The 15,000-nt window shown below is 31.9% G+C and overlaps 1 long non-coding RNA gene across 1 annotated transcript in view; it reads right to left on the bottom strand.

The window, feature by feature from the left end:
• LOC138862086 (uncharacterized) overlaps positions 1 to 6,496 on the bottom strand; it is an 8,634-nt gene extending 2,138 nt beyond the window's left edge. The window contains exons 1-2 of the long non-coding RNA XR_011398647.1: positions 6,290 to 6,496; positions 5,979 to 6,065 (exon numbers count right to left, since the gene is read on the bottom strand). This is a non-coding gene — a long non-coding RNA (uncharacterized lncRNA). The remainder of the gene's footprint in view (positions 1 to 5,978; positions 6,066 to 6,289) is intronic.
• Between the last annotated feature and the right edge of the window lie 8,504 nt (positions 6,497 to 15,000).

Here is a 15,000-nt window from a genome sequence, read left to right as displayed (position 1 = left end):
CTTAGTTTGGATTATTCCTGAGATCTTTGATTTACACATTTTCTGCGATGCACTGCTACTGCTTTGGAACTAGAAATACTTTATAAAGGTTCATCTAAATACACAACGGGGAAACATGATGCGCCGTTTGCAGCTGCCCGTTATGCTGCGTTCCGAACTGCTCGTCCTGCTCGTCCAGACCAGTTGGACGAGATGTTTTGACCGTTCGGAACCTACTATCTCGTCCAGCTGGTCCTCTTGCGAAGGTGGGCGAGCAGGACGAGATGACGTCAAAATACCTTTTGTATGTAAACATTGACATTGACAGTTGCAGATAACCACAAGATATTGATGGGTAATTTGACGGGCCTTTATTGGTGTTATCAAAGGATATATTTGTGTTTGTCAATTGCAGGTAAGTTAAATATGCATCAAAGGAGTTGTAGGACCTATGCAGCGTGTAAAATAAAGACACCGGTATAATAAAAAAGTGAATGTTTACATTCGAGCTGGTTGGATTCCGGGCAGAGATAGTCTTGGAGGTTCCGAACGCGGCCCACTAGTCCTGCTGGTCCTGGACAAGTTGTCTGGACGAGCAAGACGAGGAGTTCCGAATACAGTATTAGGCCTCAGAAACCAAGAGGCTGCCTGCATGGAACCCCTGTGGAAGCGCCCCTCAAGGACGCCGACGGTCTGAGCCGCCAACCGCTGACTCAGGGCCGAGGCACCCTTTCTTGGCATCGCCACAGAACGCACCCTCACACATTTATTTGATTTCACATACAGTTTTCAGCGTTGGACGGAAGATCAATGCGTTGTGGAACATAAAGAAAAAGGCAGCGGCAATAAAAAATTAAATTAGGAAGGATTATAGAGATAACGATGATGGTATTAACGATTATGATGGTAATAATGAAATAACTGTAAAATTAGCAATAATAAAGATACTAACATCAAGAGTAAAGCTGATTGTAATGCTGATGATGGTTATAGTAGGGGTGTGGATATGACAATAATGATAATCATAAGAATCATAATATCGATATGAGAATGATCACTGGAATAATATTAATAATGATGTATTGAGTACCAATATTGATAAAAGTAAAGGTAATATCAATAATGATAGTATTAATAATTACTATAATGATAATAAATACAAGTGACAATGATAATAGTAATGATAATAGAAATCAATAATAAGGATAATGATAATAATTATTATTATTATCATTATCATAACAGAAAAAAAACAATAATATTACGACGACTAATACTTCTATTCAGGATTATAATAATGATAATATTAGTAATAGTGACAGTGATAACAATAATATATTGTAATAACAATAAAAAATATGAATAAAAATATTAATCATACTCATAGTGATAATCATTATAATAATATTGATACTAATGATGATGATAATGATTATCATAGCAATGATAATATTAAACAGAATGATTAAATCATAATCAAATTGAGAAGAAGGACATTGAGGATCAGGAAATTAGTATTGATGAAAACAGCAATGAAAATTATAAGAACATAGATAATATAAACATTAATAATGAAAACAATGATGATAACAACAACATTGACAACAACAATAATAATAATGATAATAATAATGATGATGATGATGATAATGATTATAATGCTTGATATTAATAACAATAGTAGTAGTGATGATGATGATACAGAAATGATGATAATTGTAACTATAAAAATAATTATAATGACAATATTAATGGTAATAACATTGAAAATAATGACAATGTTAATGATAACAATATGATTAATAAGAATCATATGAGATTATGATAATAATGATAAAAGTAGAGAATAATAATAACAATAGTAATGATAACTGTGATAACGATAATACTAATTATAAACATAATGATAATAATTAGAATGATAATGATGGTCATGATGACAATCACGATGATGATAATAATAATTAAGATAATCACAACAATAATAATGGTTATAATAATAATAATATCCATAAATTAATTATCCTTGTTATTACAATATGGATAATGATAATAATGAAAACAACATTAATGACAATGATAGTGATAATGATAATAGCAATAATAATAGAAACCAATAATATTACAAAGTTATTATTAGTTTAGTCATTAGTTATTTCTTTAGTCATAATTATTAGTTAATAATGATGATAATGAACATGATAATGATAATTGTAATGATGATAGGAATATCAATATCAATATTAATATTAATACAAAAAGGTATGGTAATAATGATAATAAATAATAATCATTATCATTATGAACATGGTACAGCGAATAATGAAAGTAATGATAATGATAATAAAAATGATAACAATAATAAAAATAATTATAACAATCATATTAATACAACTTATGATAATTATAACAGTAATGATGATATCTTTAATAATGATAATAACTATAATAATAATGATAATGATGATAATGACAAAACGATACAATCATAACAATGCTAATAGCAATTATCATTATAATAAAGATGATAATGCTGATATTGATACTGATAATAGAACAACAACAACAGTAACAATAATGATGTTAATGATTATGATATTAAAGAAATATACTAATAATAATGATAAACAAAAAAAATAATAGAAAGGCAACAAAACAACAATAATAATTATAACAATAATATTAATAATAATGATTATCATAATGATGATGGTCATAACTATAATAGTAAGAAACAATAAAACTGATAATTATGATAATAATATGATAATATTATAATAACATTAATAATGATAATAATACTAATGATGGTAATAATGATATCATATGATAATGATAATAAAGTAATGATGCTACCCAAAATAGCTATAATATTAGAAATAGTCCTGATGGTGATAAAGATGATAATTATAATGATATCCTAATAGTGGTAATGATGATAACAAGGACAAGAAGAACAATTACAAAATAATGATAATAATAATAATAATAATGGTAATAATAATAATAATGATGATGATGATGATGATAATGATAACAATAACAATAAATTATAGTAATAGTAATAATAACAATAATTATAATAATGGTAATAATAATAATAATAATAATAATAATAATAATAATAATAATAATAATAATAATAATAATAATAATAAATGATAATAATAACAATAATAATAACAATAATAATAATAATAATAATAATAATAATAATAATAATAATAATAATAATAATAATAATGATAAAAATAATAATAATAATAAAGATAATGTTAACAATAACAATAAATTATACTACTAATAATAACAACAATGATAATAATAACAGCAACAATGATTATTATAGTATTGATAATAAAAACAATGATAATAATAATGATGATAATAATGACAACAATAATGATAAATATAGTAATGATACTAATGCTAATAATTAATGATGATAATGATAAAAACAATGATAATTGCTATACCAATAACGAGGATAATAATGATAATGATTATATTGATATTATTAGTTATAATACTAATAATGATAATGATCCAAAAATGTAATATTCGGAAAGGCTATGATGATAATTATGGTACAATCATAACGATGATAGTTATGATGATAATGGTAATAACGATAAATGTAATGATGGCGATAATACTAACAATAATTAATAATGATAACAATGCCAGTGGCAAGACGTATAATAGTAATGATAATGATAATAATCTTAAAAGTAAGAAGAACTAAAAAATTATGATGATAATGATAATCATGGTAATAACAAAAATGATAATAATAATGATAATAGTAATTGTTATTATTATCACTTTATTATTATCATCATTATCATTAGTATCATCATACAGTCAAGATAACAGAATGCGAATAATAACAACAGCAACAATAATAATAATGATAATAAGAATAACAATAACAATGATGATGATGATGATAACGATAATAAAAATGGTAACAATCATAATAATGATCATGCTGATAATGGTAATAACAATGATAATGACAATAAGAATCATAGTAACAATGGTGACAATGAAAACAATAATGGTGAAAATAATAAGGAATGATAATGATGATAATCATAATCATTATTATATTGATAATAATAATGTTAATGATGTGGATGCTGATAACAATAATAATGATAACTTTGATTTTAAAAATAATTATAATACGAAGTACAACTAATAATAATAATATCGATAATAACAATGAAAATATAACAATAATAATATCAATATAATATCAAATATGATATCAATTATAATGATTATGATAATAATAATAATTGCATTAACATCAATAATAATGTTACTAGCATTATAAACATTAATAATAATAATAATAATAATAATAATAATAATAATAATAATAATAATAATAATAATAATAATAATAATAATAATAATAATAATGATAATAATAATAATAATAATAATAATAATAATAATAATGATAATAATAACAATAATAATTGTAATGATCATAATACATTATCAATAATGATAATAACGACAGTGGTATTGATGATGATGATAATGATAACAATGTTAATAACGATAATGGTAAAGATGGTAATGATGATAACAAAAATAATAATCATAACATCAATAAAACGAACATTAATGATAATAACGACAAGAAAGTTATAGTGATAATAATAATAATAATAGTAATAATAATAACAATAATAACAATAAAATAATTATAACAACAACAACAATAATAATGACAATGACAATGAAAAAATAAAATGATAATAAAAATATTAACAATAGTAATAATGATAATAATAATGATAATAATAATAATAATAATAATAATAATGATAATAATAATAATAATAGTAATAAGATAATGATAATAATAATGTTAATGACAATGATAATAATAACACTAATAATAATAATAAAAACTATAACGATAACAACAACAATGATACCGATGATAATAATAAAAATAGTAATCATAATGTTAATAATACGCACAATAATGATAATAATAATAATAATACCAATAATAATACAAACAACAACCATGAAAAGATGAAAATGATAACAATAAGATTGACAATAATGATAAAGACAATAACAATATTAATAATCATAATGATAATAATAACAATAATAATAATAGAAATATAATAATAATAATAATAATAATAATAATAATAATAATAATAATAATAATAATAATAATAATAATAATGATAATAATAATGGCATTAATAATAACAATTGTAATATTGAATATAATGGAAATAATGGTATTAATAACAAAAGAGAATGGTAGTGATAAGTGTAATAATGATAATTACAATATCAGTGATAACGCTAACAATGATAATAAAGAAATAATAATATAGAAATGATAATAACAATGATAATAATAAAGGTAAAAATAATAATGATATAATGATAATAATAATAATAATAATAATAATAATAATAATAATAACAACAATAATAATAATAATGATAATAGAATAATAATAACAATAACGGTAATAATGATAACAAGATAAATAATATGATAACAATAATGATAATGATACAGATAATAATAGTAACAACCACAGCAACAGCAACAATAATAATAATAATTATTATTATTATCATTAGTAGTAGTAGTAGTACATTATAATGATAAAGCAATGATACCCATAATGATAATAATAACCCACAAACAGACACATACATATCTATGTGTGTGTGTGTGTGTGTGTGTGTGTGTGTGTGTGTGTGTGTGAGTGTGTGTGTGTGAGTGTGTGTGTGTGTGTGTGTGTGTGTGTGTGTGTGTGTGTGTGTGTGTGTGTGTGTGTGTGTGTGTGTGTGTGTGTGTGTGTGTGTGCGTGTGTGTGTGCGTGTGCGTGTGCGTGTGCGTGTGCGTGTACGTGTGCGTGTGCGTGTGCGTGTGCGTGTGTGGGGGGGGGTCGGGGGGTGAGCCCGAGAGCATAGGACCGTAATATCTCACGCTTACTTACCTGTTACCAAGAATACAATTGCTTTTGTTTTTCTTGTAATCGTATATTCTTCTCCACGATTTATCTCTTAGACTATTTTAGCTTTTTCTGTGAAAGGGAAAATACGGGAAGTAAATTTACCGATATTATTATAAGATGAGGCTTGCTTAAATACAAATATTCTTCAAGAGAGGATTGTTTTTGTAAACAATAGGAATGTTTGATGAACTCCCAGAAACCACTCATGTTTGCATGCAGGATTTTGAAACGCGTTGCTGCAAAAATGGTTGCAAGCACATTTTGGTAAATGAAGAAAATCACCCGTTAATTACCATGATATCATAAAGATGGCAACTATAATTTGATAGCCGTCGTTTCAATTAATCATCTTTACAATACTGACGATAGTACATAATAACTACAGAAAAAAATCAGTTTTGGAATTGTTGCGTCAAAACACACTAGGCGACCGCTACGCCAGGCTGGCTGTGTGCCGCACCCGACCACTGCTGGGAACACACTGAGCACGTGTCCAAGTATCAGTCCAACTCTGCTGCCATTGCCTTTACATCCGCACTTTCATTGTTACGTGGACAGATTCTGTCTCCAAACCTAATAATATCTGCGCGGCAACGCAGTCCCTCTTGGAAGGATGAAAACGAGAAGTTCTGTAGGTCAAGGTTTGGATGTAGTGTGTACTTACAAAGAGCAATAACGTGGATTTACCATTAGCGGAAACTGTATGCATCTTAGCTTGTTTGTTGTTCGTGTGACATCGACTGTTGCTGGCAACACCTGGACGGGAGCCAAACGGAATTAGCAGATCATAATTAAATCATAATGATGTGTGAGGCCCTTCTCACATAACACGAACAGTCCATAACCAAAGTGAGAACAAACGGCTAAAATGGACAAGAGAAGACATTAAAAAATAATGGAAGGATACTCTACCGCTTCTCTTAACACCTCAGGTAACATCACCGCCTCAATATATGAAATATGGCGACAGAAGCACCCTAAGACTCAATAATCCTGCCAATAGCAAGCGTGACATCATCAAAACAGACGTCTTCCAGAGGCCGAACTTACCAACATCCAGGTTCAGAAATCAGTGACCACAAATCACGAGCAAGATGAAAACGACAATGACAGGAGCAATACAAGATAAATCAAATGATGAGGATCAGACATCTGGAAAAGCGAGATCAGCTGAAGATGAAGCGGAAATGAGAAATGGTGAAAGAGAATCTCTTCCGAGTATGAAAATGAATACCAAAAGTAAACTTATCGCAAAGAATGTAAACCAGGCCACGACAAACATTTAAGAAAACGTTTTTCGTGAATTAAGCCAGATATTGACGGTCATTATCGTTGCTGCTGCAATTATAATATCTGACTTTCCAGATGTGAAATGAGCAAAGAAAGCTTATAACAAGCCCGGACCATATAAAAACGACCCTGGAAAGAAATAACTGGAAACGAAATCTACACCATCCATTATCAGTAAAAAAAAATGGTGTCAACAACGAAAAAAAACGCAAAATGAAAACTAATATAATAGTGCTGATGATAATGATAATAATGATTATTATTATATTAATCATTATCATTATCAACAGCAGTAGCAGCAGTAGCATTAGCAGTATCATCATCATAATGGTAGTAACTAGGGCCCAGATGTTTAGGTAAAATGCCAAAAAACGTCCTTGTTATACCTTTTTTGGTGTAGTTGCGAATGGAAGCAGCCATTGTATTACATTATTAAGAGAGCTTTTCAACCAGTTCTAACGAGGTTGCGGACGAAGATTTATTGTACTACGGACTTTGAGAAATTATGATCAGTTTAGATGACAAAGATTCTTCTGTTGTCTACATATACATACTAATACGGGAGAAATTCAAGGAAAACTAGGGCATGATTTATTATAATAATAACGTCAATTGAGGTAGAGAGACCATTCTTTATGTTTAATAGTCTATTGAACAGCAGGCATTGGTTTAAAATTGAAAACCAGATAATACTTAATTTCGCACAAGTAGACATAGTTATCTTGGTTTACTGAAGTTTGCAGTCGTCACCACTAATTTTTATTGCTCTCTTTTATTCATAGGTTGCTAGTTTAGTAACTCATATTTTTGTTTAATCTCATGATTGTTCTGGGAATAAAAGCTTTTTAGTTGTCAATTTTGCCATTCTATTTTACCTTTTTGCCTACCTGTTTTGTAATTTCTAAAAATCCAAGCTCGAGAAATAACAGTGGAGGATAATAGTGTAAAGAAGAGGAACAATACAGGAGCTTATGAAAATGATAATGATTAAAGAAATATACAAATAATGATAATATTTACAATAATGATTACTGGTAATAATTGTAATACTAAGGATAAAGATACGATTACTGATAATTATAATAATATTGAAGCTAATATTTATAGGAATGATAATAATAACAATAATATTGATAATGATGATAATGATTGTGGTGAATATAGTAATAACTATGTTGAAATAATAATACATACATATATATATATATATATATATATATATATATATATATATATATATATATATGTATATATATATAAATATATATATATATACTTATTTATTTATTTATTTATTTGTATATATATATATATATATATATATATATATATAGATAGATAGATAGATAGATAGATAGATAGATAGATAGATAGATAGATAGATAGATAGATAGATATACATATATATACTTATTTATCTATTTATTTATTTATTTATTTATTTGTATATATATATATATTTATTTATTTGTATATATATATATATTTATTTATTTGTATATATATATATATATATATGCATATATATATATATATATATATATATATATATATATATATATATATATATATATATATATATATATATATATATATATATATATATATATATATATATATATATATATATATATATATGATTATTTGTGCCTTTTGGACGGACAGGTAAGACATATGACATAGGATATGCATATACACTAATATAAAAGTTATGTGTTTTTTCTCTATAACTAGAGACAGAGCCAGGAAATCAGTAACATGCGCTGAGTCACTCATTCATATATCCACATATTGGCAGAAAATATTGGTCAGTACTCCTAGAGGGTGTATATCAAATAAGAACATTTAAAAAAATAACCCCTAAAAATATTTTAGTCGTTTTCTTTCAATTGGTTGTTTCAAAAAATCGAATTTTAAGGGATAACTTTTGTTAAATGCACGCGCGCGCACGCACACAAACACACACACACACGCACAAACACACACACACACACACACACACGCGCGCGCACACACACACACACACACACACACACACACACACACACACACACACACACACACATACACACACACACACACACACACACACACACACACATACACATACACACACACACGCACACATACACACATACACACACACACACACACACACACACACACACACACACAATCCCAAAACAGAAACACACACACACGTGTTTGTGTGTGTGTGCACAGTGTATGTATGTATGTATGTATATGTGTGTGTGTGTATATATATATATATATATATATATATATATATATATATATATATATATATATATATATATATCGAACCAGAGTGAAACACTTGCCAGGGTCAGTTCTATGGGATAATTAGAAATAAGGGTAGAGGATTTTTAACTTTGTCAATAAAAAAAATGTCAGCCAAGGCAACGGGACATCACCCTGACTGATCTTTCCCTTGTATCTCTGGGCGGCTTCTGTACGTGCCATGAAAGTTGATATAGTATTAAAGTTTAATCCAGATCTCAAGTGTGCATGCGCAATGGCAGCGCCTAACTTTTAATGCACTTCTGGACCAGCATTAACTTTTAAGCCCAAAATTTAATCCTATGCATACGCAGAACGAGCTAGTTAATCCCACCGATCTTATATTAATATGTAATGAATATGTCATCAACTCCATAGAAAAGATGGAGCTGAGTTACCATCAGTGTTTATTACAGGTAATAGTAAAACCAATTCTGACATTTTCATATGGAAGATGTATATGAAAATTTATGAACTTATTGTAGAGTTGCGTATCTTTAATTACACGAACGCCCCCGGATTCATGGATTCGCGTATGCGAACGGGTGGTTATGTTGCCCTCTTGGGTTATTAACTTTTATTTTTAATGCCCTTACTGGCGCCCTTTTTGCAAGCCCTCATACATTATCTTAAACGCCCCACCTCATGAAGGATATACTGTAAGTTTTGAGTCCGATAGGAGGTCGTTTGTCCATAATCACACCTCTTTCAATTTGGGTACTTGGCAACCTTTTTCCGTGACGCACAGCGGAGGGGCAACAGAGGGCAGTTGGCGGACAACCTTGACGTGGGAAGGCGTGATCTTGTGATTTCTCGTGCACTCTGATATTTTGCGATACTGCGTGCACACGAACAGTTTTTGTCTCTCCACACCCGTAGCAGGTAGTAATGGCCGGCTTTCCCCCATGCCCATGTCCACATCTCTACGATCCGAGGATTACACGTCAGCTCCTGTAGTAGGGTGAGCGTCGGTGTCCCCACACTTTTACCACACTACAATATATTCTTATAAGCTGTGGGATACTCAAATTGAATTTATAACTTTCAACAGCGATAAGAAAAACGAAAAGAAAATCCCACAGAAAATTCTAGAGTTTACAAATACAGAAATGTAATGTTATACCCAGGTTTGAAAAATACTTCCAACTCATGTAACATATCACAATAGACTAAAAGAAGGAAGCTTTTAATAACATCAGGATTAGATTTCATATTCAGAGTACAGGCAATAGATGGCGCTGTAATAAGTTTTGGGCATCACATTTTTTAATGGTGTGGTACGTGCTTCCCTATCTTTAAATAAAATCTTAAATATATAACACAAACACCAAGCTGACTCAACAACCGCAAATAACAGCTGGCAGTCGATAATCGTTATAATTTCAGCTGACATATGAATTTCACATAGTAGATAAAGGGGGGGGGGGTGATACCAGTACCCTGGGAAGGGTGATAGCCATGCACGAAACCACCCGCACGCATAAGCACAAGTGCACACACTTGCGCACGCACACACGCACATATAGACAAACACACACGCACGTAGTGTGCACGCTATGAGAGCGCACACATACACGGAACACAACACACTGAGCATCATCAAAGGTGGTTGGAGGGTGCTAAGTACAGTGTCAAACAATGCAAAGGAAAGGAAAGTTGGAAAGCATTGGGAGAGATGAATAGAAATGGATTAAACGTTCCTGGGCTTAGTGAAATGCGATAAAAAGAGAGCAAAGGCACCGTCAGTGGTGAAACAAGGATGATTACCACCGCAGCAGAGCAAGGGCAAGGAGGAGAAGCAATTCTGTTTGAGAAACATCAAAGCGAGTGATAGAAATTGTACTGTATGTATATATATATATATATATATATATATATATATATATATATATATATATATATATATATATATATACATATACATATGGCATATATACCTGTATAATCTGGTGATAATACAGGTATATATACCAACATCAGCATATGAGAGTACAGAATTTGAGATCTATGAATAACTGAATGATCTAACTCAAGCAAAAAAGGAAAGTGATGATTTAATAAAAATGGGACATTGGAAGCGTCATTGGAGAAGGAAAAGATGGAACGGGTCGGACCATTCAGACATACTACCAGAAATGAGAGAGGATAAAGGCTTGTTGAGTTCTGTCAGCAGAGGAAGATGGTAGTAGCTAACACCTGTTTTGAACATGAAAAAGGGCGCAGATACACATGGAAAAAGCCAGGACACAAGATCTCAAATAGACTATATCCTGGTCCAACAAAAGTATAAAAACAGTGGAAAGAATACTTCTAGTTCTAGAAGCAGATGCCGATTCTGACCATAATATAGCCGTTTCCAGAATGAAGTAAGTGGAAAGATCAAGGAGTATAAAGAGTATAAAACAAAACAAAAAAGCAATGAGTACAATTCGAGTACCCTGAAAGAGGCAGTGTTGCATAGTGCAAAGACTGACATTGGATATAAAAAAGGTATAACAGCAAAGAAGTATAAGATTATAAGGAAAATGGATAAAAGGAGAGACTGGAAGAATATAGCAAATGGGGAAGGCAAAGGGAAGTATAAACAGCTAAATAGTGAACTGAGGAAACAGACAAAGCAAGAGATGACTGGGGGAAACTGCACAGCAGCCTCAACATAGCACTTTGCACTTCAACTACTCAGGTGTTTGTCGAAGTTTATGACATTTTTAACCAATTTTTAAAAACTATTACCAAGATTCCTACAAATGGATCATTTGCGATATTTTAGGATACTTGTGATATTCTGGATATATCCGAATTCCTAGAAATTTCTTAAAGATTTCTGGATTTCTTCGAATTTCCAGTTAGGGTATACGAGATTTCCGATGTGAAATGCCCCTCGGTACAGAAGACAAAGGTTATGGTTCTATCTAGACAAGGTGGTAGAGTTGTGAATGTCACTCTAAATGGTAAAAGAATAGAACAAATTGCAAAGTCTGGTTATTTGAGATGATGGGAAACGTGATACTGATATTAGAGCAAGAATTGGTTTGGCAGACAGCATTTAGTAGAAAAAATAACTTAACCAGGAATATGAGTCAAACTCTGGAAGAAAATGACTGTGAAACCGGTGGTCTGGAGTGTGTACTTGTATGGATCAGAAACATGGACAGTGATAGCGGGCATGATTCAGAGAATAGAGGCATTTGAAATGTGGGCTTGGAGAAAGATGGCAAAATTAAGCTGGACAGAAAGGAAGACCAACGAAGAGGGTCAGTCAGTGGTGGGAGAAGAGAGACAATTTGATACAAAGGATTTTTAAATCCAAAAAGAGATGGATTGGACACGTGTTATGTGGAAATGGGTTGTTGAAGGAGGTATATAAAGGAAGAGTAGCTGGTAATAGACCTAGAGGGAGGGAGAGATGTTGAAGAAAGATGGTTATGCCAACATGAAGAGAAGAACAGCGAAAAGAGTGTTGAGTAGAAAATGGACAGAGCACTTGAGACACACACACACACACCAAGTGTGAGATGATGGGGTCTCCCACCCCATCATCTCACACTTGGGCCTTGCAGAAGAGCTTGCATTTCTGCAGCTCATCAACAAGTCCTTGCAAACTGCCAAGCTACCCCTGAGCTGGAAAGAAGCTATAATAGTTCCTATCCCAAAACCAAAGGGGCCAGGCAGACACTGATCCATTTCTCTCCTCAATTTCGAGAGAATGATACTAAATCTTCTCAAGGTCATACAGACACCCCAGAATTCATACATGAGACAAAGAATATTCAGACGCCTACAGCAAGACTATCAGCTGTTTGCCAACAACTCCTGGCTCATCCACACAGCCAGAGTGTTGATACATTTTCAGCTCAAACAACAACTGCTTGCCAAGGACATGGACTCCCCCTTCATCGAGTTCTCAGCCATGAGCTTGTCACGGAGAAAAGATCAATACTCTATGCCTAGACTAAAGGCACAACTGCAAAGGGTCATTGCACAAATAACTCCTTATAGTAGAACCTACTCTATAGACGGATCCATGGATCCTACAAACCACACTGCAGGCACTGGCTTTGCAGCAAGGCATTTTTTTTTTTCAACATTCATTAGTTGAAAGTTGAAACAGTTGCGATCATGGGAGCCCTGATCCATGTGTCCCTAAGGGATGGACACATGGGCATACACACAGACTAGATCAGCCATTGACCGTCTACAGCATCTTCCTCCAGACCACAGTCATAACCATAGCCCAGAGGATCCTTGATCAGGGTAGAAGAATAATCATAAACTGGGTTCCAAGCCACATAGGCATCCAAGGGAATAAGCTTCTTGACAAACTAGCTGAATAGGGCAGGAGCATGCCCCCAACTCCCATGATCATCAACTCCAGCCAAAAAAAAGTGAGCCAAAGTTCCAAAGCTACAGCGCTTGCCGTTCTCCGGCGAACACATAGAAAGTACCACAGACTCGCTCTCAGCCAAATGGTACTCAGACGCCACAGGTTATGAGCCCTTCCTCCAGAGATAAAAAGAGCTACCGAAATTATTATACTGTACAGATTAAGACTAGGTAACCTTAGTGCTTCGCAAATTCTTGATGACGTAGTTGTCAGGGAATGTAAACATTGCGGCAAGCCGAACGCCACCCTGTTACATTACTTACAGAATTGTGAACACACGTAATTTCTGAGACAGGGACCTCCCACCACAGCCGTTGGGATGGTAAAAAGGGTATGCCACATCGTTATGCCGTGGCAGCTGGATCGCTTGCTTGCAATCCAGTCTCCGTGATAGGCATACAGTTCAAAGAAAACACACGAGTCAACTAGAAAAGCTGACACAAGCTGGGCCACTCTAGAAATAGTCCTGGAGGCAAGGGGTATTTTGGGGGTCGAGAGGGCCCTTAAATCACTCACTTGATCTTTGTAGGGGGTTTCCTGAAACCCGGCAGTAATAGTTATTCAGTTTTTTGTTTGAAAAGCCAGCAACCTCGGATGCATAAAAAAATGGGGGTAGGGGAAACTAGAATAGCAATAACATTTGAACTAATCAACATATAGTCATGTATGACCACTCAATTTGTACTTTAGGAAGTAAGCTACAAGATGAATGTAAGCATGACTACTCAAACCAAAGGTCAAAGTGAACAGAGGTCAAAAAATGGTGAAATTTAACACCAGTCTCAAATATAGGGCCTTTTGACTTGGACATCATACCTGAAATGGAAAATCTTTATGTATTCTCCAATATTTTGTGTATTGATACAGGGCAGATACCAAGAAAGTTTTTAAAACTAATATGAACCTGCACTGATTTACATTAACCCTTTCAAGTCTCTTGATATTTGTGCTTTATGTCATAAAAATGCTTAAACGGGTCATTGTTTTCATCTTCCATCACATAATCTTCTTTGATTAAAATGATGAATT

The sequence above is a fragment of the Penaeus vannamei genome, chromosome 7 (assembly GCF_042767895.1).
Source record: "Penaeus vannamei isolate JL-2024 chromosome 7, ASM4276789v1, whole genome shotgun sequence".
Classification (NCBI taxonomy): Eukaryota; Metazoa; Arthropoda; class Malacostraca; order Decapoda; family Penaeidae; genus Penaeus; species Penaeus vannamei.
The sequence above is the reverse complement of the archived record's forward strand: the minus strand, read 5'-3'. Positions and strand labels throughout refer to the sequence as shown.